The 26,681-nt window shown below is 39.8% G+C and overlaps 1 pseudogene; it reads left to right on the top strand.

The window, feature by feature from the left end:
• Positions 1-602: 602 nt before the first annotated feature.
• Positions 603-26,066, top strand: LOC123927613 (annotated as a pseudogene).
• Positions 26,067-26,681: the final 615 nt, after the last annotated feature.

Raw genomic sequence — 26,681 nt, 5'->3', positions numbered from 1 at the left:
CAGAGATGCATCAGGGACAGAGATAGGGACACAGAGATACAGATGGCGACACAGAGGAAGAGACAAAGGTATAGGCAGAGATAGAGAGAGTGACATCCTGGGCAGATGGTCGGCAGTGCTGGTGAACTGGTAAGTCCTTGAACCTAGAGCAAGCCAGCAGACGCCAGGCACTGCCAGGCACTCCCACCAGCACTAAGGAGAATTCCAAGAGCCTCTCCGTACCAACTTCCTGTGCATACAGAAAAAACTTTCCTTCTTGCTGATATTGTATTGTGCCTGGTGATTCTCATCTGCTTCAGTGCCTTGACACAGCCCTGAGGGCACTTGCTGTCAGGGGTTGAGATGGTCCTCACCTTCTTCTGTCATATACATGTGTGACCTGCACACCAGGACGCAGTTCATCCACTAGCCCTGAAGCGTTTTTCTCTGAATCCTCATTGCTGTGAACCACGAGCTGACCATGTCCACTGCTGTCCCCAGTAAACAAGGGAACCCCTCCAAAACTGTCACCAGGGTACCTATCACCAAGGGCCTCTTTGGCCATGATGACTACTCTACTCTTCTGTGGGAAAAGAACATACAGTAGTCTCCACTGACTGCAGATGACGAAAAACAGGCGAACGCCCTCACTTCTCTGCAACCCCCAAGTAACTCCTCCTTCTGAATAACTCCTCCTTCCTGAATAACTGCCAACAATGCTCTGTGCCAACTACCAGCCCCTTACTGAGCTAAAAGCACCTTAATTGGGGTTATTTGGCTTGTGGTCTGCTAACCAGCCATACCCTTCTAGGTTTAGCTATCTTTAGGTCACTTTCTGCAGTACCCAAGAGAAGATACTGGTTCTAAATGGTTCAGGCCCCACCTAAGCCATAAAGTGAAGGGAGGGGGTACTTCAGATTTGAGTAATCCAAATCCCAGGCTGTGACCCCACTCCAAATAACCTCCTCTGTGTAGAGAGTGACTCTAGGGAAGGATAAATAAAAAAGAGACAGATGGTTCGGAAACAGGATAATAAATAATCTTTTGATGTTAAAAAAAAAAAAAAAGGAGGCATTCTACCAGAAGAAAATCAAACCAGGAAGACATTCATTAAGGTATATCTGATAAACTTTACTGACTACCAAGATAAAAATCTTTTACACAGCAAAGGAAACGATCAACAATACAGAAAGACAACATACTGAATGAGAGAACATAGCTGCAAATAATGTATCCAATAAGCAGTTAGTATCTGAAATATACAAAGACCGTATCCAATTCAACATCAAAAAGAAAAAAAAAAGAACAATCTAATTTAAAAATGGGCAGAGAGGGGCATCTGGATGGCTCAGTCTTTATGTGTCTGCCTTCAGCTCAGGTCATGATCCCAGGGTTCTGGGATCAAGCCCCGCATTGGATTCTCTGCTCAGCAGAAAGCCTGCTTCTCCCTCTCCCACTCCCCTACTTGTGTTCCTTCTCTTGCTGTCTCTCTCTCTGTCAAATAAATAAAATCTTAAAAAAAAAAAAAATGGGCAGAGGATCTCAATAGACATTATTCCAAAGAAGACATGCAGATGGCCAACAGATACATGGGAAGATGCTCACCATCATTCATCATCAGGGAAATACAAGTTAAAACCACAATGAGCGATCACCTTATACATGTCAGAATGGCTAGAATCAAAAAGACAAGAAATAACAAGTGTTGGTGAGGATGTGGGGGAAAAAAGAACACTTACACACTGTTGGTGGGAATGTAAATTAGGGTGGCCACTGCAGAAAACAGTGTTGTGGAGTTTCCTCAAAAAATTAAAAACAGAAATATCACATGATTCAGTAATTCCACTAGTAGGTATTTAGCCAAAGACAACAAAAACACTGATTTGAAAAGATATATGTACCCTTATGCTTATTGTAGCGTTATTTACAACAGCCAAGATATAGAAGCAACCCAGAGGCCCATCAATCGATGAATGGATAATGAAGAGATGGCATATACATTCAATGAAATATTACTCAGCCATAAAAAATGAGATTTTTGCATTTGCAACATGGATGGACCTAAAGGGTATGACACTAAGTGAAATAAGCCATAGAGAGACAAATACCATATGAGTTCACTTATATATGGAATGTAAAAAACACATGAATAGACAAACAAGTGAAAACCAGAAAGAAACCCATAAATATAGAGAACAAACTGATGGCTACTGGAGGGGAGGAGAGCAGGGAGGATGGATAAAAAGGATAAAGGGGAGTGGGAGGTACAGATTTCCAGTAACGGAATGAGTAAGTCATGGGGATAAAAGGCACGGCATAAGGACTATATTATAATAGCATAGCATAACGTACCAATCTGTGGAATCATCATGCTGCACATCTAAAATGTGTGTCAATTATATTTTGGTTTAAAAAAATGAAGGGTCAGGGGTGGGAGGTTGGGGGAACAGGTGGTGGGTAATAGGGAGGGCACGTTTTACATGGAGCACTGGGTGTTGTGCAAAAACAATGAATACTGTTATGCTGAAAAAAATAAATAAAATGGAAAAAAAAAAAAAGAAAGGTATGCCTGTACTGTTTGCACTCGGAGGAAGATTAAGGAGCAGAAAGCAAAAAAAAATACAAAATCTAAAACTGCAAACTATTTTGACTGAATGACTGCATTTTTGTTTCATATGCCCATGTTGTTAAAAAAAAAAAAGGCTTCAATGGCAAAAGGATTTACCTACAAGAAAAAACTTGTTTAAGATAAATTCCATTTTTTAGATGCTGAATTCAGTCAAATGCCAATTTTACCCTTTTTTTTTTTTTTTTTTTTTTTTTTTAACCCTCTCTTTTGAGTTCATATTCCTCACACTAAAAGAGAGGGCTATGTCACCATATATACATATCCCTAAAGCACACACATTTCCCCCCCTCCATCATCTCTATTTCAAATTTCATTTCAAGTCTCCCTAACAATGGAGCAATGTTTGCAGTCCAATGGCCAATCCCCCCTTGGGTCCTGAAATAACCTCCCATAGGCTGACAGCAAAAGGTCAGAAAAAGACACTTAACATACAGAATCCTTCTACCCTCTCTTTCTGTCACTAGCACTCTCACCGCACCTTCTAATCATCTTATCTGGATGAATTTCTCCTCTGCAGAACCACACCAAACGTGAGCTGATTCTACAAGTCTGAGAGGAAACAGGATTAGTGTAAAAAGTCTGGTCTTAGACTCCAAGGTCCATTTCTGGCAAACCCAAATGCATATTTGGTCAAGTAGAAAGTGAACCAGAAAAGCTTGGTTAGAACCACAAAGGTAAATATGAGTCACTGAGCTATTTTATGGTGTGCTTTATTTGGAGAGCGGCCATTCTGGAAAAGGTCAGCAGAATGGCTTCTCCCCACGGGACACTGGACTTTCTTAGATGATCAGTACTGTTAGGAGCAATTCACTGTTTTTTCTTTCTTTTTTGTAGTAAAATTTCACAAATGCAGGAGGGGAAACTTTAAACAAAACAGAGAGTTCCTTCCTATTACAGCCCTTGGGCAGTTCTTTCTCAAAATTACCTCCAGTAGGAGTCTGTTACTTTCCAGAATCTCCATGCATTTATATATGTGCATGTGCTTTAATAGTAATCTATCTAATTCTGCTGTTTGACACAGAAGGAGGACTGTGGTTTACTCGGTATTTTTTAACAATATATCCACCTCATTTTTTAAGAGCTGCATATTTCCCTATTGTATATTTAGGTTGTTCCCAAATTTTTTGTCATTATAAATTATGCTACAACTTACATGCTATGCTACAACTCACACCTTTTTTTCCTACTTGAGAATTTATATCCATTTAGATAAATTCCTAAAAGTAGAACATCTGCATGAGAAATTTTCTGTTTGGTTAATTTTAATAGACATTGCTAAATTGTCCTTTCCAGGGTTGTTTGCACGAATCTGTCCTCGAGATAACAGTGGACCGAAGTACCTCTTTCCCATGCAAACCAAAACTATAATGTGATATCTCCAAACACCCATCAGAATGGCTGCATCAACACAAGAAATGGGTGTTCGTGAGGATGTGAAGAAAAGGAAATATTCTTGCACTGTTGATGGGAATGCAAACTGGTACAGCCACTCTGGAAAAGAGCATAGAGTTTCCTCCGAAAGTTAAAAATAGAATTACCCTACAATCCTCAATTGCAATACTAAGTATTTATGCAAAGGATACAAAAATACTAATTTGAAGGGATACACACACCCCAGTGTTTAGAGCAGCATTATCTACAGTAGCCAAACAATGGGAACAGCCCAAGTGTCCATCAATTAATGAATGGATAAAGAAAATGTGATATAGTTATACGATGGAATATTAAATATTCATAAAATATTCATAAAAACAAATGAAATCTTGCCATTTGCAATGACATGGCTGGAGCCTGAGATTATTATGCTAAGTAAAATAAGTCAGTCAAAAACTAATACCATATGCTTTCACTTACATGTGGAATTTAAGAAACAAAACAAATGAGCAAAGGGGAAAAAGAGAAAGAAAGGACAGAAAGAAAGGTAGAAAGAAAGAAGAGAAAAGAAAGAAAAGAAAAAAAAGGAAGGAAGGAGAGAGGCAAACCAAGAAAAGACTCTTACCTATGGAGAACTGTTGGTTACCAGAGGGGACAAAGGGGATGGGTGGAACAGGTGATGGGGATTAAGGAGTGTACCTGTTGGGATGAGCACCCGGTGTTGTGTGGAAGGGTTAAATCAGAATATTGTAGACCTGAGACTAATATTACACTGCATTAACTAACTGGAATTTAAATAAAAACTTTAAAAAAGAGAGAGAAAATTTCCTTGTCCATAGACTTGCTAATGTTATATTACCCAATTTTTAATCCTTTCCAATAATCTGGTAAGTAAAAAATAACCCCTTTTGTATTCTTTTGTTTCAATATGCGTTTCCTTGTTTATGAATGAGGTTGAGCACTTTGATTTTTTTTGCATTTCTTTGCATATATTTTTCTGTAAAGTGCCTGGTTATATTATTTGCTAATTATTTTTTCTGTGTGTAACTTGCATTTTTCCTATTAGTTTATAAGAATACTTCTGTAGGGGCGCCTGGGTGGCTCAGTGGGTTAAGCCTCTGCCTTCGGCTCAGGTCATGATCCCAGAGTCTTGGGATTTAGCCCCAAGCTGGACTCTCTGCTCAGTGGGAAGCCTGCTTTCCCCTCTCTCTGCCTGCCTCTCTATCTGCTTGGGGTCTCTGTCTAATAAATAAAATCTTTAAAAAAAAAATACTTCTGTATTAAGAAAGCTAGTATTTTGCCTGAAACATCACATATATTTTTACAATTTGCCAATTGTCTTTTGACTGTTTATTAACAGTTATTGCTATACAGAATGCCTTTTTGGTGCCCCATGAACAGCGTGGAGCCTAACATGGGGCCTGAACTCACAACCCTGAGATCAAGACCTGAACTAAGATCAAGAGCCAGTCGCTTAGGTGGCACCTGGGTGACTCAGTTGGTTAAGGGTCCAACCCTTGATTTTGGCTCAAGTCATGATCTCAGGATGCTAAGAGAGAACCGTGTGTCCGGCCACTCACTAGGCATGGAGCCTGCTTAGAATTCTCTCCCTCCCTCTGAGTTCCCCACCCACTCAGTCACCCACTCTCTCTCTTTAAAAGAAAAGTCAGATGCTTAACCAACTGACTGAGTCACCCAGCCACCCCAGAAAGCTTCTTTTCCTTTGGTATATAGATATTTATGAGTATTTTCTTTTACGTTTGTGTTTTTATATCTTCATTAGAAAATTCTTTCTTATACCAAAATTACTAATTTTTAAAGATATACATCTTCCTGGGTGACTGGGTGGCTCAGTCAGTTAAGCACCTACCTTTGGCTCAGGACGTGATCCCAGGGTGCTGGGATCGAGTCCCACATTGGGCTCTACTCTGCAGGGAGTCTGCCTCTCCCTATCCCTCTGCCCCTCTCCACTGCTCATGCTCTCTCACAATCTCTCTCTCAAAAAAAAAACAAAAAACCATATATATATATATACACACACACATATACACACACATTTTCCTTTAAATACTTTATTTTTTTCCCACTTATTTCTGACAACTTAGAAGTTGACAGACTCAGCTATGTTTTTCCTCAATGGAAAGTTCCAATACCAAATTAATAATCGCTATTTTCTCACTGATTTGAAATGTCACTTTTACCACATAAAATCCCCATGCTGTTTTAAGTCTATATGTAGGCTCTTCTCTCTTCCACAGTCAGCCTAGGATACGCAGAACTCTAAAAGTTACAGACGTGCCACGTTGGTCCATGAGGCAGCTTAGTCAGGACCGAGGCAGCCCAAGTCTTAAACTGGTGGTTCTGCATGCAGCCTTGTCCTGAGTTCCCAGTGCACCATGAAAGCATTTTCGATTCCTGTGTGTACCCAAACATGAAAAAGTCTGTGAACCTCTAGTGTTTTCAGGGGTGTAAGATGAAGTGACCTCCACAAATGGCTCAAACCCAGGCTCCATCTTTACTGGCTGTGTGACCTTGGGTAAATTATCAATTCACCTCATTTAAAATAGAATTAAAACAGTTTGCTATTACTGTCTGTTAGGAATGGATGTTGAATTTGCCTCTCAGCATCTAGAAGACAGCACTCTGTGGGGGCGCCCGGGTGGCTGGTTGAGCATCCAACTCAATCTCAGCTCAAGTCTTGATCTCATGGTTGTGAGTCCAAGCCCTGCACTGGGCTCCATGATAGGTGCGGAGCCTACTTTAAAGGAGCCCCTGGGGGCGCCTGGGTGGCTCAGTGGGTTAAAGCCTTTGCCTTTGGCTCAGGTCGTGATCTCAGGGTCCTGGGATTGAGCCCTGCATCGGGCTCTCTGCTCAGCAGGGAGCCTGCTTCCCTTCCTCTCTCTCTGCCTGCCTCTCTGCCTACTTGTGATCTCTGTCTCTCTGTCAAATAAATAAATAAAAGCTTTAAAAAATAAAAAAATTAAAAAATAAAGGGGCCCCTGGTGGCTCAGTGGGTTAAGCCTCTGCCTTCAGCTCAGGTCACAATCTCAGGGTCCTAGGATCGAGCCCCACATCTGGATCTCTGCTCAGCAGGGAAACTGCTTCCCCTCTCTCTCTCTGCCTGTCTCTCTGCCTACTTGTGATCTCTGTCTGTCAAATAAATAAATAAATAAATAAATAAAAAAGAAGAAGATAGCACTACATTTTTAACCCTTTCACCTATTAATGTTTGAATTAAATCAGCAGGTTTCTTATTTTTTTTAAGATTTTATTTATTTATTTGACAGACAGAGATCACAAGTAGGCAGAGAGAGAGAGGAGGAAGCAGGCTCCCCACCGAGCAGGGAGCCTGATGTGGGGCTTGATCCCAGGACCCTGGGATCATGACCAATCAGCAGGTTTCTTAATATTCAGCCAAATGGTCATTCCTGGCAGGAACTTTGCTTAGTATATATTATTCTTTTAAATCACTAGTGGATGCTATTAGAATTTTTTTTAAAGTTTTGACATCCAAAAGTTGTATTTGTCAATGGTTTTCTTTTCTTATTGTACCACCTTTATCAAGTTTGAAATAAGTGCTTTTTGGCACCATAGAGAATATTCAAAAGTTTTCTCAGCATATCAGAATAAGTGAAATAACATTGGGATTATTTATTCTCTGGAGGTTTGAAAGACACCACATGTGAAGATTTCTGACCTTGGTACTTAGTATGTAACTCTTTGACAACTTCCTCTATTTCTTCCAAGAAAACAGTCTGTTTACATTTTATGTCTTCTCTCTCATCAATTTGGGTCATTTATGTTTTCCTTAAAAAAGGAAAAACATCTATTTTGAACAGATTTTTCAAATTTATTTGTTCAGACTTGATCAAGGAAGTCTATGATAGTTCTTTCAATTTCCTCTAATTGTGATTTTTCCATTCCTGTATACAGTGAAGTTGCATATTCAATTGTATAAATTTATAAGCTAACATTGACTCTAATCCCTCAAATCTACTGAGGTTACAAAGCCATAACATTATAACTGAGCAGAGTAAACCAAGCAAAACTCCAGAATTTTCGAGGTATACCCTTTAATCTTTCAGGATCTGATAATTATCTCAGTCAACAAAAATTTACTGAGTATCTACCCAATATTGTTGTAGGCAAGTAATGTAGTACAGAATGTGGTTTGAACACCCAAATGTAATGGGAACTTTACCCGTAGCACTCCAATAATCACACTCATATATTACTTTGAGAGAGATTCAAACTCAATTTTTAAATAGGGCAAAAAAAAAAAAAAAAAAGATGTTCAATGACTGGATTTAGCTTGGTGTTGACATCTTCAGATCCCTACATACTACAAAGACACACACTACTTGGCAGAGCTCAATGTCAACAATTTGCCCAAGACAAGCCCTTTAAAATCTCTGGATCTAACCTAATGACTTCCTCAAATGCTTTTTCCCCTTCCTTGCATGTAAAGTACAACTTTTCTTAAATAACATGTTCAATTACATAAAATTATTTTGTATGTGAAAAATTCAATCCAACAGACGACATACATAAATAATATACTCTTATAACTTGCTGAATGCTTGTCCTTACACGGTACTACATTTTCTATCCCATTTGTTGCCATTTCTACTTCAGGTAGAAATGGTAAATGGTAAATAAGTTGGACCTCCTTTGCCTTTCCTCTTCAGATTTACACTTCCACATGTTCTGCGATAATGAAGATGGACCTGATAAACATTTCTCCTTCACTGGCTGGCAGAGTGCCAGGAGAGGTCACTGGAAAGACACTGAGGAAGAAAGAGGTGTCTCTTCCAGGTTCAGGCCCGTGCAGTACAGTTGGCTTCTGCAGCACACACAGTTTCTGAGCAGCAGGTACCAAGAGCTCTCAGAGACCAGAAGCCCATGGCACCTCCCCCTGGGAAACTTCCCTAGAATCTTCTCTGCCAGCCCAGCAGCTCCTGGTGTACAACTCCACAGCCTCAGCGAACTTCCCCTTCCAGTGGACCACAGAACATCCTCTGCACAAGATCTGGATCTCAGACCTGGGTGAAAGGGAAGGAGGTTTTCCAGAGTCTGGATAACAAATCTTCCTTGACTAACAATATACCTGATTCCTAGGGATGGTAGGTGTTAACCTATATCCACTACTTAAGAATTTAGCATTCCTTTTTACTCCTTACTAATTGTTATGGGCTGAATTGTGTTCTATCAAAAGTCATATTGCTAAGTCTTAATTCCCAATATCTCAGAATGTGAATATATTTGAAAATAATGGTCTTTAGAAAGGTAATTAATTAAAATGAGGTCTTTAGGGTGGGCCTTAATCAAATATGACTAGTGTTCCTATATGAAGAGGAAATGTGGACACAGACACGGAAGGAAGACCACGTGAAGACAGGGCGGGGCGGGGGGGGGTGTTGACACCATCCCTAATCCAAGGAGGATGACCTTGGAATAAATTAACCCTGCTGATTTCTCCATAAATTGTGAAAAAATAAATTTCTTTGGTGAAGCCACCCAGTCTGTGGTACTTGTTATATGGCAGCCCTTGGTAACTATACAGTAATCAATTCCCCATTATTCCAACCTCTTGGTAGGGTTTAACAACTCATTATATTATACTTTTCCAGTTACAATTACTATCTAGTTTTTGTCTCTATTCATAGTTTTCTTAAACATTCTTAATTCTTTATTCTTTATAATTAACTTTTTATTTATACCTAATTTTGCAAATTTTCTCAAACCTGTCTTCCATACACCTCATTTTTTTTTTCTGCTTTTTAATACTACTTCCATTCCTGGAATACTTATTTTTCCTTTCCATTTCTTTCTTGTAGGCTTCCAAATCACTTTTCGTCTCTTTATGTTATCCTAGTAATTATTTCTTTAAAGTCGGTATTTCTTCCTGTGCTCTTGTTTTGTAAACACCTCTCTAAAAATCTCCTAAGGGGCACCTAGCTGGTTTCGTCAGTAGAGCCTGCAACTCTTGATCTCAGGGTCATGAGGTTGATCCCTACACTGGGTGTAGAGATTACTTAAAAATAAAATTTTTAAAAAAATCTCCTTGATATCTCAAACAGGTGTTTACTTGAAATATTCAACTACTGCTTAACGTATCTTTTTCTGATGTGTACTCACCATCTACCTTGAGTGCCTTTGGCTCCTTCCCTCCTTTCACTGTTGTACTTCAGTTTAAGCCCAGTGCTGCCTCACTTTTAAGCCATTCTTTCTATGCCACTATTTGCTGAAGGAAAAACCAGGGAAGTAAATTGGCACAACAGAGAAGTTCAATAACTACATGTTTTTCTCAGATATCTGTCCATGCTGCTGGGTACTCCAGACCACATCTGCATGCTCTCACTGTGCCTCATTCCACATAAATGGCATGATTTCTGTATGATACCATCATGTACTAATTCAGCTCAGTGACGGGTTGACACAAAGCTGACTATCACTCCTCCTATCACTGACTATCACTGACTTTCACTCCTCCACCATGTCACAGCAACTCTCTTCACGAGACGGCTTTGCTTTCAGGTTCCTTAATTCTGCCTCCCCTGCCACTCAGTCACTGTAGAATGAAGTTAAGGGCTCTTCCTAAGCCTGTCTACATCTAAGACTTTGCTATTCCAATTAAAAGATTGCTGTTTGTACTGTTCAAGTCTGAACCACCTACGCTGGGGAACCCCGAACACTGCTCAAAATACAGAGATATCTATCACTGTGACATTTTCCCTTTGGCTTGATTTCACTCCTTTGCCAGTTATTCTTTAATCTCAGGGTGTGATTGCTATTTCCATCAGTTGTTTGCTACTGTTTATTTAACCTTTGTATTACTTTTGATTATTTCAGAGACAAGAATGGAGCAGAATTACCTTTACTCTATCATTGCTTAACCATAACTCCCTCATAATTAGCATTTGAACCATCATGGACGCTTCAAATGTTCTAATCATGGTTGAGCAAAAGAGGAAGGTGAGCGTCCTACCTCCTCAGTGCCATGTGCTGCCTCTGATACAGCCCTGGGACTGGATTTAGTCCCCAAACCCTTCTCAGTCTAGCTTCCCAGGGACCACTATCAACTAATGAAAGTTGGCACATAACAAGAAAATCATTTGTCAGAGGTACCTAGCTGGCTCACTTGGTAGAGGATGCAACTCTTTTTTTTTTTTTTTCCTTTTTAAAGATTATTTATTTATTTATTTGAGAGAGAGAGAGAGAGGGAGGGAGAGCATGCACACATGTGCACACAAGGGGGGAGGGGCAAAGGGCGAGGGAGGGAATCCTCAAGCAGATTCCCCACTGAGTATGGAGTCTGATGTAGCACTTTTCATCCCAGGAACCTTAGATCATGACCTCAGCTGAAATCAAGATGCAGATGCTTAACCAACTGAGCCACCCAGGCGCCCGGAGCATTGACTCTTGAACTCAGGGTTGTGAATCCGAACCCCACAATGGGTGTAGAGATTATTTTTAAAAACTTTTTAATCTTTAAAAAAACCATTTGCGATTATGTGTCTACATCTGTGATCTTGCATAAATAAAAAATTTATTTGTGAAACCTCTCCTTTATAACCTCTAATAGTATCATTTGTCCAGTAAATTTTAGGGAAATTTTTCCAATGACATCACTGGTAGATCACCTTTGCTGATGCCTGGACTCCCAAAAGTCCACGCTGATTCCTAGTCTTTACTTCCAACATGATCCACAGTTAGAACACGTTTTAAAACCTCTGACTGGGGCACCTGGGTGGCTCAGTGGGTTAAGCCGCTGCCTTTGGCTCAGGTCATGATCTCGGGGTCCTGGGATCGAGTCCCGCATCGGACTCTGCTCAGGGGGAGCCTGCTTCCCTCTCTCTCTCACTCTGCCTGCCTCTCTGCCTACTTGTGATCTCTCTCTGTCAAATAAATAAATAAAATCTTTAATAAAAAAATAAACCTCTGACTGAAAGGCACAGACACATATCAGAGAAATCTGAGAGAAGAACCTTATACCAGATGTTAACCCTAAAGCATCTTTCCACCTGTGAGCCACAGTCTAGTTTAAGTTCTACTTGAGCACACTCTTCACAGACTCTTAAGGTTTTCACTGGAATTTATAATCTGCAAATGGATGGAATAAATTACTAAAACAAACCAAATTTCCTATTCATTCTGGACTGCCTACAACTAGTTAAACTTTTAGCTTTGAACTTATAGCCTTTGCTCTCTGAAAAATACACATATTTTTGGACATTGCAATTGGGTGATAATCCAACAACTGGCCATTTATTTTCTTTATAAACACAATTTTAAAATTGTTTTAAATTTTTTTTAAGATTTTATTTATTTATTTGACAGAGAGAGCTCACAAGTAGACAGAGAGGCAGGCAGAGGGAGAAAGGATGGAAGCAGGCTCCCCACTGAGCAGAAAGCCCGATGTAGGGCTCGATCCCAGGACCCTGGAATCATGACCCGAGCTGAAAGCAGAGGCTTTAACCCACTGAGCCACCCAGGTACCCCTAAAATTGTTTTAATAGGATATTAAATCTGACATTTCTTGTTTTCAGTTTCTTTTTTTTAATACAACAGATGTCATATATACATCATAAAACAAGGTACTTGACTACTTCTTCATTCATTCCTTCATACGTTCAACATACAACTCCCGAGTGCTTACTATGTGCCATGCACTCTTTTAAAACTTACTGATACAGGAATATACAAAACAGACAAAAATGCCTGCTTTATTGCTGCTTACACTGCAGTAGACATCAAAGACATTTCTTCACTCACTTCTTGATTGTCTAAGAGATGGCTAAAAATCCACTGCAAGGGTGAAGGTGTTGCTAATAAGGATTTTTGCGGGCGATGGGGCGTGGAGGGAAGACTGTTGTTAGTGTTATACATTTCCTTCTCCCCATGGAAGAGAACAAAATTTCCCTGGTCACCTCAACCCCGCTGAAGTTTCAAAAGGACCATCCGAAGAGCTAATACACATTTTCTGGAATTTGAGAGACATAGGGGAAGCTAGCTGATCCATGGATGAACAAAGAAGTGAAAATAAGTATAGCTAAGAGCTTCCCACAGAAGAATAGGTTTGTACAACAGTAAGATACCTTCTGTTGAGAGCAGGGCTAAAGGGTCTGTTTCCCAATGATCAGGTACAGACCCTGTAGAATGGAGTTGCCTGATAGTCAAGTTAGTTAGCTGATCATGACTCCCACCAAAACTTCTGGCCAAGAGCAGGGCAGTCTCAAGAAGAGGATGAAGGCAACCCACGGATGCAGAAGTGGAGTGGAGGGATGAAACTGGCCACAAGGAAGCAGCGTCCCTCATGCCAGGAACCTCATCGTAGGGACACAATCACTAAAGTGAAAGAAGCACCACAGGGAAAAAAGGACAAGCCTTGGATTCCACTATGCCCAGGTGCCATCACTACCACCTTGCAACCAGACGAGAAGAACTCTTCTGCCCCTTACTTCTCCCTCTAACATTAAAGAGCCCCCAAACAGCAATGATTAAGTGTAGAATGCTGTGAAACAAGAAAAGACAAAAGTTAGGTCAAAACCCCTCCCTACCTCGCCTTTTCAGTCCTCTAAGACTGAGGCAGACCTAAACTGGGGGAGAAGAGATTTTTAAATGAATGAGATTTTGGATTTTGATACTTGTCTGTGATGTACTTTTAATTATTTATTGAGACAGAAAAACCCTGGGACCTTACTAAGGTTCTATCCCAGGGGCTAGAAATAACTAATCCAAAGAACAAGTGAAAAATGAAGGGCTTTCTGCCTCACTCTATTCAGCTCATTTAATAAGTTTAGTTTTATTTAAGTTTAGCTTTTCATAAGTTAGAAATTCACAGTTAGGAAAACTTCTGAATTAGATTTACTGGGAGAACAGGGTAACACAGCTATGGATTCTTCAATGTGAAAAGTAAAGTGAAACGATGCCTCCTTGACCAGTTTCTAATTATCTATGGCAACAGAAGATTAGAGGTTCACAGGAAAACAATAATTTTTGCTACACTATTCAGCATCTTCTCAAAGTTTTCCCAAATACCTCTAATTCCTTCTATTGTCTAATCTCAGAACAGGGAGATTGCGACCTGTGAATTACAGAGCTCCTAGCTGAGTAATTTTTTTGTCCTAAAGCTGATTCTGAGTATGAAACCTATAAAAAGTTCAACTGTAATCAAATAAAGTTTCAACCACCTTTGCCAGAGGAGACAAAGTTCATCCAGAATAAGAGATAAATGAGTCGGAGATTAAAGATAGTAGCTGTCTTCAGATCAGTTTGCTCTGGTAGCATGGATCCAGCAATATTGAAGACATGTCCTCATGTCCTCAACTTATCACAGACACAATCTTTCTGAAGACATGATGGACAACAGGGAAGCCTAAAAACAGAAAGGACACATGTAAGTTCTACCTCTAACGAAAATAAACTAATAACTCTAGAGATTATAGCCTGGTCACCTTAACTCTGATACCTGAAAAGGCCAAACTCATCAAGTATTTCATTGATAAAATGCTAAAAGATCACAAGGTGCTGGTGAATAGTAAGCAGGACTTTGGGAAGGATAAACCAGTCAGACCTACGTGGTATCCGCCCATTACAGACTGCCAGGCATTACTGATGGAATGAGAAGAGAAAAAGACTTTAATCCTGGTTTTAAAAGACATACTCATAAAGTTCGGGAAATATTTTCAAAGTACATCGCTATATGAACTCTCAACTTACTAGAAGGCAGAACAGATGGGAATTTCATTCTCCACTTTTCTTTCCTGGAGAAAGGACAAGAGGGATGGTTAAGCTTTAATATATGGGGGAAACAACAACAAAAAACCCTTTACCAAATTTTTGCAAATTGGGAGCATGTCATTCATTCTGCAGGTGGAGAAAGCACACTTTCTCTACTTTGTTTCCATTCCCCACCCACCAGCATCTCTCCACTCTGAATTCATAAATCTGTAATATTAAAAGTCTATAATATCTGTAGCCATCTATAAATGGCTTTGCAGATGAATTTCTTTTAAGCTACATTCCTCCAAAAAAAAAAAAATCAAAAGCTAGGGGATTTTGCTACTCCTCAAAAAATGAGAGAGGTTCAAGGGATACAGAAAAAGTGAGCTAGCTGGGTACAACCAAGATAGGCTGAACAAAAATAAAGGAATTCATGGGATCTGATTTTTTTTCATACTGAGGAAATGGAAAGAAGTTCAATCCATGTAGGTAGAATCACAAGAAGACAGGAATCTTCTAAAGTCAATGGAATCCTTTAAGATGGTTTTGACCTGAAACCAAAGGGTATACTCCCACAGGAACCAAAGAAGCTTCAAGGGGTTACTCAAATTATGAGAAACTTCCATAAAATCTCAGATCTCAGAACTTTTCACAAATGTTGCCTCAACTGAAACATTGCTTTGCTGTGATAATACAACAAGCTCAATCTTTCCACCAGTGGAAGCCATTCTTTTTCAAGTCCCTTTCATTAATTGGGAAAGAGGAAGTATGGCTTCAGATGTTTCTTGCTCCAACTGTTCTACCAAAAACTTGTGACAGCTTTTTACCACTCTTGTTACCATTAGTTACAGGTCATACACCCATTCCTGATGACTTTGATCATCCCTACCCAATCCCATTCCTATTCTTACTGGCTTAACACCTAGTTCCCTGGCTACAAAATTCCTTGATTCCAATGCATCCACTAAAACTTCACTTCAGTTACAAGATGGCACAGTCACACTTTGGATTTTATTTGTAAAATGGCTCCAAACTCATAAAATCTGGGTTTCTTCTATACATTTTCATTCCCTCACTTGTATTTAACTTTTTTTTTAAGAATTTTTTTTTAAAGATTTTATTTATTTATTTGACAGACAGAGATCACAAGTAGGCAGAGAGGCAGGCAGAGGGAGAGAGAGAAGCAGGCTCCCCACTGAGCAGAGAGCCCGATGCGGGGCTCGATCCCAGGACCCTGAGATCATGACCTGAGCTGAAGGCAGAGGCTTTAACCCACTGAGCCACCCAGGCGCCCCTGAACTTTTTTTAAGAGAGATTGAGAACAGTGTGGAAGCAGGGTGGGGGGTGGGGGGTACAGAGAGAGAGGGAGAGAGAATCTTAAGCAGGCTCCATGCCCAGCACAGAGCCCCATGTGTGGCTCCATCTCAGGACTCTGAGATCGTGACCTATACCAAAATCAAGAGTCAGATGCCCAACTGGCTAAGCCACTCAGGCACCCCTGAACTCTCTTAACCTTCATTACGATCCCAGAACTTTGGATTATAGAGAAAACAAAATGAACTTCAAATATAAACTTTCATATTTACAGGCCATATGACTTTACAAGAGTTATTCCATAAACCTCAGGCTATTTCTTGGTATAGCAACACACTGACATTGCCTGATACAACTCAACTGACATTCAACTCACCATTAAAAAATCCATCACAATATACAAAATGATAAAAATTGGCTATAACACTGTAAGTTAAAAATAAGAAGACCACATGACATTTCCAAGGGGAATTTCCACTAGCTGCATTGTCAGTCAAAATGGATTAAGAAACATTCTTGAACTATAAATCACATTTTCCACAATCTAAATAAAATATCATAAAAATGCCAAAAAAGGGAAGAAAAGGCTTTGCCTCTCTCTCATTATGTGTCTCCAACTCTGAGATACAAGGAGTATAATAACCAGCAAAACAAATGACTATCTTTCAGCTATATCAGCCAAAGCCAGAATAAAAAAATAGCCATGTTTTTTATTCTTCTATTTATTATTTCTTTTCTTTCTATATCTATTCAAGGACTACCATCTCTAGTGCTCAGTGCAGTAGAAAGCAGACAGGGTATCAGGAGGTATATTATATCCAATCATTCTTAGTTGCCTATGCATGCTTAAATAAAAACCTATTGGAGATACAATTTTTCATCCCACATTATACCAGAAAAAAAAATTTCATCTTATGCCCTGGTAAATCATAGAACCCACCTGTTAAACCTAGATCTAACAACAGTGACTACTTGTGATCTCTCTCTCTGTCAAATAAATAAAATAAAATCTTTAAAAAATATAGTTAACTGTACATACCAACCTTCCCATTATAAAATAAAAAGTTTAATCTATTTTTTAAAGATTATATTTTTATTTGTCACCAATGAGTAACTGGAATTTCAAATTAATAAAAATACCAATGACCATATCACATAAGAAATGAAATACTTAGGAATAAATCTAACAAAATATTAATTGGTTCTGTATATTGAAAATTACAAATCATCATTAAAAATCAAGGAAAATCTAAATAAATGGACAGATATACCACAAGAAAGGACTAGAAGACTCAATTTTTTAAAAGATTTATTTTTTTATTTGGGAGAGAGAGTGCACAAGCTGGAGGGGCAAAGGGAGAGGGAGAGAGAATCCCAAGCAGACTCCACTCCCAGCATGGAGCCCGATGCAGGGCCTGATCTCACAACCCCAAGGTCATTACATGAGCCAAAATCAAGAGACACTCAACTGACTGTGCCACCCAGGTGCCCCTAGAAGACTCAACATTGTTAAGATACCAATTCTCTCCAATTTGATCTGTAAGTACAGTACAAACCTAGTAGATATCCTAGCAGGCTGTGTAATAGATATTAACATGCTTCTTCTAAAAGTTGTGTGGAAAAGCAAAGGAGCTAGAATTGCCAAAACAATTCTGAAAAGGTGAGCAAAGTTGGAGGAGTCAAAATCATAATGAATCAGGGGCACCTGGGTGGCTCAGTGGGTTAAAGCCTCTGCCTTCGGCTCGGGTCATGGTCCCAGGGTCCTGGGGTCGAGCCCCACATCGGGATCTCTGCTCTGCGGGGAGCCTGCTTCCCCCTCTCTCTCTGCCTTACTCTCTGCCTACTTGTGATCTCTCTGTCAAATAAATAAATAAAATCTTTTAAAAAAATCATAATGAAACAAGTCAGTGTGGTGTTGGCAAAAAGAATACAGCTATTATGATAACCTGATAGACGCTGAAGACATGAAGTCCAGTTTCTGCATCTTCCCAGACATATGAGGAAAGCCATGAGAAGCTCTTCATTGCCCTACCTGCCTCTGTGGCCACATGAGCAAGTCCAGGAGAGACCAGCAGAGCAATCCAGTAGAGACCAGGCAAAATTGCCCACCCACAGAATTTTGAACTAATAAATGATTGTGTTTTAATTTTGGAAGGTGGTATCTTTACATAGCGATAAATAACTGATAGGCCACAGTAACTCCAATGCCAACTGGCAGCAGCACAATTATGCTGGAGGAGAAGCTAACACGAAAAGAAACAGTGGCAATCCTAGCAAACTGCTTAAATATTTTACTTTTGCTTGTTGTGGTGAGCATTGGGTGTTATATGTAAATGATGAATCACTGAATTGTACTCCAGAAACCAATACTGTACTGTATGTTAACTAACTGAAATTTAAATTTAAAAAAAATTTTTAATAAATAAATAAATATTTTGCTTTTGCAAATTTTATAAAAGTATATAATCATGTGATCATATGAACACATTGTCCAGAACCTTGGAAGGGACATGGGTAAGTGCAAACATAAGCATCATTCAAGGTAAATCCATCTCTGGTAAGCATGATGCTTAATTTAGAAATACTAACATCCTCTTTAGTGCCATAAAGAATAAAGGAATGCCTGGTATAACCTCACTATATAGCATTGTTCTAGATGTCTTGCTCATAGAACAACAATATTTAATGTTTATTATGTGCCATACACTAAACTAAGCATTTCACATAGGTTATTTAATTCAGTCATCACAATAACCTCATAAGGTAGGGACTATAACACACTCTTCAGATGCAGAAAACGAAGCTCACAGTGGTTGTTAACTACCCAGAATTACATGGTTATTAAATGTCAAGTTTGTATAAAGTCTGAGCTCTCAGTACCTAAGCTCTGTAATACAAGAACGATTTAAAAAACAAAATTAAATGGAAGGAGAATATTTTATTTTTAGTTTTTATATATTTTTCCTATGACTGGCAGGGGATTTTCTAATATGATTTCTAGATATGAAGAAAAACCATCTATGCTTATATTCATTTTAGAGATAACCACCTTACTGATCTCTCCCATAATCTTAAATTGATGCTCTAGGGTTATACCAGTAGATAAACATATCATCTTGAAACAGAGATCAGTACATGCATTCAATTCTATAGAAACAAATGGAAAACATATTAGAAATATTTAACTAATAGAGTTCATCGAAGTGAATACACAATACAAATTTTTTTAACATAGTTTTCCTTGAAACCAATAAAAAACAGTGAGAAAACATAACAGGGACATGTAATACTTAGAATAGAAATTAAATATATTGTACCTAGGAACAATAATGAAACATGCAAATCCTGTTTGAAAAAATTTCAAATATTTAATCAGCCACATTTTTTAAAAACTATGAATAAATAAACTTACATAATAATTTCTTATATGTGAAGTCTGAATACTACAGAGTTGCCAGTTTTTTCCAAATGTTTGTATTAGTTTGACTCTAACACATTAAAAACCTCAAAGTTGTTCCTTTATCAATTTTTGTATTTGAAATTTTTAGAGGTGATACACTCACAAGGTTCAACAAATCGAAGATATCACATGGTGGATCAAAGAAACTATTTATAAAAGATAAAACTGTAGGGGCACCTGAGTGGCTCAGTGGGTTAAGCCTCTGCCTTCGGCTCAGGTCATGATCTCAGGGTCCTGGGATCAAGTCCCACATCGGGCTCTCTGCTCAGCGGAGCCTGCTTCCCCCTCTCTCTCTCTGCCTGCCTCTCTGCCTACTTGTGATCTCTGTCTGTCAAATAAATAAATAAAAAATCTTTAAAAAAAAAAGATAAAACTGTAAATAAGACTCTTAAAAGAAATCATGGGGAAAAACTTTCATTATATTGAATCTGGTAATAATTTCTCAAATATGACGGCAAAAGCACCAGCAACATAAATAAAAATAAATTGGGCTACTTCAAAATTAAGAACTGTGCACCAAAACACAATACAGTAAAAAGGCAACCTATGATATGGGAGCAATATTTGCAAATCATATATCTGATGAAGGATTAAGCTTCAGAACATATAAAGAACTCCTAGAACTCAATCACAACAACAACAAAAAGCCTGATTGAAAAATGGCAAAGGACTTGAATAAACATTTCTCCAAAGAAGATATGTAAATGGTTAACATGCACATGAAAAGATGTCCAACATTACTAATCACTTGATAAATGCAAACAAAAACCCCAAGTAGATACCATCTCACACTCATTATGATGGCTACTGTCAAAAAAAGAAGAAAAAGATAGCAAATGCTGATAAGGGCATGGAGAAATTACAAACCTTGTGTACAGTCAGTACATAAAATAGCACAACCATTATGGAAAATAGTATGGTGTTTCATCAAAAAATTGGAAGTAGAATTACCATATGATTCAGCTATTTTACTTCTGCATATTTGCCCCAAAGCATTGAAAATAATGTCTTGAGGGGCGCCTGGGTGGCTCAGTGGGTTGAGCCCCTGCCTTCAGGTAGGTCGTGATCTCAGGGTCCTGGGATCAAGCACTGCATAGGGGCTCTCTGCCCAGCGGGGAGCCTGCTTCCCCCTTTTTCTCTGCCTGCCTCTCTGCCTACTTGTGATCTCTGTCAAATAAATAAATAAAATCTTTTAAAAAAAAAGAAAAAGGAAAATAATGTCTTGAAAAGATATTCATATACACACATGTTCAAAGCAGCATTATTCACAATAGTCAAGAAGTAGACACAACCCAAGTGTCCACTGATGGATGGACAAAATGCAGTACCGCATACAATGGAATATTATTCAGCTTTTAAAAAGAAAAGTGTGGGGCGCCTGGGTGGCTCAGGAGGTTAAGCCTCTGCCTTCGGCTCAGGTCATGATCCTGGGGTCCTGGGATCGAGCCCCGCATCAAGTTCTCTGCTCAGCAGGGAGCCTGCTTCCCCTTCTCTCTCTGCCTGCCTCTCTGCCTACTTGTGATCTGTCTGTCAAATAAATAAATGAAATCTTTTAAAAAAAAAAAAAGTGTGACATATGCTTCAATTCAAATGAACCTGGAGGACATTGTGCTAAATGCAAAAGCCAGTCACGAAAGACAGTGCATGATTCCTCTTACATAAGGTATGCAGAGTACTCAAATTCACAGAAACAGAACGTGGAGTAGTGGTTGCTGGGGGCTGGGAGGAAGGAAAAATGGGGAGTTTAAGATTATGATTTCATTTATGAAAGCATCTTTGAAATGACAAAACTATAGAGGTGGTGTGCAGATCGGCAGTTGTCAAACGCTGGGTGAAGGATGAAGGAGGGAGACACTGGTGGCTATAAAAGGATAACCTAAGCCATTTCTTGGGTGAAACTACTTTGTATCTTCACTGTAGGTGATGATCACACAAATCTACACGTGTAATAAAACTGCACAGAACTAATTATACACACACAGAAACACAAATATGAGAGCGTATAAAACTGGAGAAACCTGAATAAGGTCAATAGATTATCTTAGTACCAATTTCTTGATTGTGACATCATACTACAAGTAAGTAATATGTATGATGCCTGGGCCAGCAGCATTACCTGGAAGTTGTTAAAAATAAAACTTGGGGGGCACCTGGGTGCCTCAGTGGGTTAAGCGTCTGCCTTCGGCTCAGGTCGTGATCTCAGGGTCCTGGGATCGAGCCCCACATTGGACTCTCTGCTCAGCAGGGAGCCGGCTTCCCTTCCTCTCTCTCTGCCTGCCTCTCTGCCTACTTGTGATCTCCCTCTCTGTCAAATAAATAAAGTCTTTTTAAAAATAAAATAAAATAAAATAAAACTTGGGGGACACCTGGGTGGCTTAGTCAGTTAAGCATCTGCCTTCTGCCCAGGTCATGATTGCAGGGTCTGGGATCGAGTCCTGCATCAGGCCCCTTGCTAGGTAAGGAGCCTGCTTCTCCCTCAGTCTGCTACTGCCCCTGCTTGGCTGCTGTCTTTCTCTTTCCCTCTCTCTATCAAGCTGACAAATAATTAAATCTCTTTTTAAAAAGGAAAAGAAAAGGCACCTGGGTGGCTCAGGGGGTTAAAGCCTCTGCCTTTGGCTCAGATCATGGTCTCGGGGTCATGGGATCGAGCCCTGCATTGGGCTCTCTGCTCAAGGGAGAGCCTGCTTCCTACTCTCTCTCTGCCTGCTTCTCTGCCTACTTGTGATCGCTGTCTGTCAAATAAATAAATAACATCTTCAAAAAATAAAAAATAAGTGGGTCGCCTGGATGGCTCAATGGGTTAAAGCCTCTGCCTTCGGCTCAGGTCATGATCCCAGGGTCCTAGGATTGAGCCCCGCATTGGGCTCTCTGCTCTGCAGGAGCCTGCTTCCTCCTCTCTCTCTGCCTGCCTCTCTGCCTAGTTGTGATTTCTCGCTGTCAAATAAATAAAATATTAAAAAATAAATAAATAAAAAATAAGAAATAAAATAAAAAAGGAAAAGAAATAAAAACGTGGGCTGGACTCCAGACCTACTGAATTAAACGCCATACAGACCGGACAGAATTACCACTCCAAGATCAAGGTTTCCAAGCTGGAAGCAGTAATTACGTGTGACTTCAGGGTTGTTAAACTTGGGGAAGAGATGGGGCACCTGGGTGGCTCAGTGTCCAACTCTTGATTTTAGCTCAGGTCATGATCTAAGTGTTGTGGGATCAAGCTTCACATCAGGTTCCATGCTGGGTGTGGAATCTGCTTAAGATTCTCTCTCTCCCTCTGCCCTCCCCCCAAAAAAACCTTAGGGAAGAGATGACTGTGACTCATGAAAAAGAATAACAGTGCTATGAGACTATATAGGAAATCCTACTTAGGAACCAGCAAAAGCACTAGAGATTTTTGGAGACAGTGGAACTGCAGATCAGCTTGAAGAAGTATGACACTCACAAGAACAAACATTTCTTGGGCATCAGCAGGCTTAAGTTCACTCCCTTCCCTAAGTTCTCCACGTGTGTCTTAGGAGACCAGAAGCCCTGTGAGGACACCAAGGTTGTATCCACAAGAATATCCCCCACGTGGACATTGAGGTGCTGAAGGAACGCAACAAGAATAAGAAGTTGGTCAAGAAGTATGATGCAGAAGGAAAACTTCCAGACTCTTTTTATGAAGCCAGCATTACCCTGATCCCCAAACCAGGCAAAGACCCTACCAAAAAGGAGAATTTCAGACCAATATCACTGATGAATATGGATGCAAAGATTCTCAACAAGATCCTAGCAAACAGGATCCAGCAGCACATTAAAAAGATTATCCACCATGACCAGGTGGGATTCATCCCTGGGTTGCAAGGTTGGTTCAACATTCGCAAATCAATCAATGTGATAGAACAAATCAATAAGAGAAGAGAGAAGAACCACATGGTCCTCTCAATTGATGCAGAAAAAGCATTTGACAAAATCCAGCATCCGTTCCTGATGAAAACGCTTCAAAGTATAGGGATAGAGGGAACATTCCTGAACTTCATAAAATCTATCTATGAAAGACCCACAGCAAATATCATCCTCAATGGGAAAAAGCTTGCAGCCTTCCCGTTGAGATCAGGAACACGACAAGGATGCCCACTCTCACCACTCTTGTTCAACATAGTATTAGAAGTTCTAGCAATGGCAATCAGACAACAAAGAGAAATAAAATGTATCCAAATTGGCAAGGCAGAAGTCAAACTCTCTCTCTTCGCAGATGACATGATTCTTTATATGGAAAACCCCAAAGACTCCACCCCCAAACTACTAGAACTCATACAGCAATTCAGTAACGTGGCAGGATACAAAGTCAATGTACAGAAATCAGTGGCTTTCTTATACACTAACAATGAACATACAGAAAGGGAAATTAGAGAATCGATTCCATTTACTATAGCACCAAGAACCATGAGATACCTGGGAATAAACCTAACCAAAGAGGTAAAGGACCTGTACTCGAGGAACTACAGAACACTCATGAAAGAAACTGAAGAAGACACAAAAAGATGGAAGACCGTTCCATGCTCTTGGATTGGAAGAATAAACATTGTTAAAATGTCTATACTGCCTAGAGCAATCTATACTTTTAATGCCATTCCAATCAAAATTCCACCGATATTTTTCAAAGAGCTGGAGCAAATAATCCTAAAATTTGTATGGAATCAGAAGAGACCCCAAATTGCTAAGGAAATGTTGAAAAACAAAAACAAAACTGGCGGCATCACATTACCCGATTTCAAGCTTGACTACAAAGCTGTGATCACCAAGACAGCGTGGTACTGGCATAAAAACAGACACATAGACCAGTGGAACAGAGTGAAGAGCCCAGATATGGACCCTCAACTCTATGATGAAATAATCATCGACAAAACAGGAAAAAGTATTCAATGGAAAAAAGATAGTCTCTTCAATAAATGGTGCTGGGAAAACAGGACAGCGATATGTAGAAGAATGAAACGCGACCATTCTCTTACACCGTACACAAAGATAAACTCGAAATGGATAAAAGACCTCAACGTGAGACAGGAATCTATCAGAATCCTAGAGGAGAACATAGGCAGTAACCTCTTCGATATCAGCCACAGCAACTTCTTTCAAGATATGTCTCCAAAGGCCAAGGAAACAAAAGCAAAAATGAACTTTTGGGACTTCATCAAGATCAAAAGCTTCTGCACAGCAAAGGAAACAGTCAACAAAACAAAAAGGCAACCCACAGAATGGGAGAAGATATTTGCAAATGACAGTACAGACAAAAGGTTGATATCCAGGATCTATAAAGAACTTCTCAAACTCAACACACACAAAACAGATAATCATATCAAAAAATGGGCAGAAGATATGAACAGACACTTCTCCAACAAAGACATACAAATGGCTATCAGACACATGAAAAAATGTTCATCATCACTAGCCATCAGGTAGATTCAAATTAAAACCACATTGAGATACCACCTGACACCAGTTAGAGTGGCCAAAATTAGCAAGACAGGAAACAACGTGTGTTGGAGAGGATGTGGAGAAAGCAGAACCCTCTTACACTGTTGGTGGGAATGCAAGTTAGTGCAGCCACTTTGGAGAACAGTGGAGACTCCTGAAGAAATTAAGAATAGAGCTTCCCTATGACCCTGCAATTGCACTGCTGGGTATTTACCCCAAAGATACAGATGGAGTGAAAAGAAGGGCCATTTGTACCCCAATGTTTATTGCAGCAATGGCTACGGTCGCCAAACTGTGGAAAGAACCAAGATGCCCTTCAACGGATGAATGGATAAGGAGGATGTGGTCCATATACACGATGGAGTATTATGCCTCCATCAGAAAGGATGAATACCCAACTTTTGTAGCAACATGGACGGGACTGGAAGAAATTATGCTGAGCGAAATAAGTCAAGCAGAGAGAGTCAAGTATCATATGGTCTCACTTATTTGTGGAGCATAACAAATAACATGGAGGACATGGGGAGATGGAGAGGAGAGGGAGTTGAGGGAAACTGGAAGGGGAGATGAACCATGAGAGACTATGGACTCTGAAAAACAACCAGAGGGTTATGAAGAGGCGGGGGGGGGGGGGGGGGGGGGGGAGGTTGAGGAACCAGGTGGTGGGTAATAGGGAGGGCACGTACTGCATGGAGCACTGGGTGTGATGCCAAAACAATGAACACTGTTATGTTGTAAATAAACAAAAAAAAGAGAGAGAGAGAAAATAAAAAAAGTATGATGCATTTTTGGTCTTAGAAATTTTGATCAAACAGATCCCACAAATCCCAGGCCCAGGCCTGAAGAAGGCTAGCAAGTTCCCTTCCTTGCTGACCCACAATGAGAACATGATGGCCAAAGTCGATAAAGTGAATACCATGATCAAGTTCCAGATGAAGAAGGTGCTGTGCCTGGCAGTGGCCCCTCAGCCACATGAAGATGGAAGATGATAAACTTGTATACGACATCCACCGAGCTATTTCCTTGTGTCACTGTTGAAGAAGACCTGGCAGAACCTCTGTGCGTTACACATCAAGAAAGAGTACCCTGGGCAAGCCCCAGCACCCATATGTACGAAGGCACAGCTTATAATACCCTAGTGCCAAAAAAAAAAAAAAGGGACAAATAATGTGTAGAAAACTTGTACAGCAGTAAGGATGGATTCCATTTGTTGGCTCACCCAGCACTGTCTCCATTCTGACCTTCTACTCAGGAATGTCCCTTTGACACTGTCTGGCTGATGAGATATAAATGGAAATCTGCTGTAGTGTTCCTAGGAAAGACTTTTTTCTTTTTTTCTCTTTTTTTTAATTTAAGGATTTTATTTTTAAGTTATGTCTACACCCAATATGGGCTCAGACTAACAACTCTGAGATCATGAGATGCGTGGTCTACCAACTGAGCCAGCCAGGTGCCCTGGAAAACATGTTTTCTTTTTCTTTTTCTTTCTTTCTCTTTCTTTCTTTGAGAGAAAGTGAGTGAAAGTAGGGGTGGGGAGGGCAGAAACGAGAAAGAGAAATAGAGAGAATGCCAAGCAGTTTCAACCCCTAGCACGGAGCCCAGGACTCCATCCATCCCACAACCTGGAGACAACGATCTGAGCCAAAATCCAGAGTCAGATACTTAACCAACTGAGCCACCCAGACACCCCACATGTTTTCTTTTCTCTCTCTTTTTTGTAAAGATTTTATTTATTTATTTGCCTTA

This window comes from Meles meles, chromosome 17 (assembly GCF_922984935.1).
Source record: "Meles meles chromosome 17, mMelMel3.1 paternal haplotype, whole genome shotgun sequence".
Lineage (NCBI taxonomy): Eukaryota > Metazoa > Chordata > Mammalia > Carnivora > Mustelidae > Meles > Meles meles.
The sequence above is the reverse complement of the archived record's forward strand: the minus strand, read 5'-3'. Positions and strand labels throughout refer to the sequence as shown.